Below are 1,548 nucleotides of genomic sequence, written 5' to 3' on the forward strand. Positions count from 1 at the left end.
CACATTCACATACAGGAACGGGAGAAAAAAGAGTTCTACAAAGAGAGGGGGACAGAGAGGGAGAGAGTGTGTGCATGGGGGTCATTAGAAACATGGTTATGCCACATATTTTTACATGAATGTTCAAGTTAGAATATAACAAATTGCCTTTACATAATCAGATAATTTTAATGAATAATCTTCTCTGAAAGGTGTTTCTCCCAAAAGAACATTTCAGTCTAATTCAATCTCATGCCCTCTAAATCGTCTCTCGAAAACATTACAAAAAGAACACAATCAAAATATAAAACAAATAATCTAGTACTTCTTCACAAAGGTTCTTCTTTATTGAAGAAAAATATATCTCTACTTGCAAGTTGCTGGACACTAAACTGGACAGTTACATGTCTGCATAGGTCAACATTCTAGAAGTCAATTATCTAAATCTGAGCAATTTTCAGACCACATTATGCAAAAATTCCTAGAAATAACGTTTCTCATAGGTTTAACTGAATTCTGGAGTCTTTAAAGATTATAATTAGACAGATAGATCTGCATATTAGACATGATTAAGTACTAAGATATGTTGTGCCAAATAATTCAAAGCAAAATTCAATACCTATACCCATATATATATATAAATTATTTTTAAAAACCATGAAAACTTACAACATTCTGATTAACATATAATTATGCAAAATAAAACCCATAAAGCCGACAACATCCCATTGAATACAATTATTCAAATAAAAGACCAGACTATTATGGTGTCTTCTTTCATCACAAAGTTAATAATCTTAAATAATTCTAATATTGAAAAGACAAGATTTTTTAAAATTAATTTATGCCTCTATTCCTCAAAGAAGAATGTCATTACTGAAAACTGACTCCATGCATCCTTCAAGTTCATACCACTTGCATTGTGGAAAATGGGAGATGGGTCAGACGCAGAGCTGCAGTCAACATAAGAATATGTGAGCAATCTTCATACAAAGATATGATACGGTATCATAATAAAATAAAAGAAGAGTCAAAATGTGGCATTAAAAAAGGACCCTCTCTTTCCTGCCTTGTGCATTATTTTCACATTCATATTTCAAGTCAAATTGAAGATATTGCATTAATCCCAAAATATTTGACAATGACATGAATAAAAAAAAAGTTAGTGTTCAGGTAATGGGTTGCCAAGAATTCTGTAAAGTCAACCTTCCAACAATATGACATACTGTGCTAAGCACCAAATGTACATCCAGTGAGAATGAATGTAATGATTTGACACATGAACATTGAAGGTATCTCAAGGATAGGATCATTTGCGTAGGGATGCCAGTTGAAATTGATCAGACGGCCTGAAAATCACCTAGAATACAATATTTTGTACACAAAAATGCTAAAACTATGGCCTAAAAATAAACTGCCAGAGCCTGAATTCAGGCTTTTGCCTGAAAACTGGCATTCCTGTTTGTGATCAAAAATCAAGTACAATGTAGGTCTATGGAAATTTACTTCTTCACTGTTTACCAGTAATTCCAATTCCATTTTACAAATACCAAGCCTTCTCTTAACAAG

The sequence above is a fragment of the Lytechinus variegatus genome, chromosome 7 (genome assembly GCF_018143015.1).
Source record: "Lytechinus variegatus isolate NC3 chromosome 7, Lvar_3.0, whole genome shotgun sequence".
In the NCBI taxonomy this organism is placed as follows: Eukaryota; Metazoa; Echinodermata; class Echinoidea; order Temnopleuroida; family Toxopneustidae; genus Lytechinus; species Lytechinus variegatus.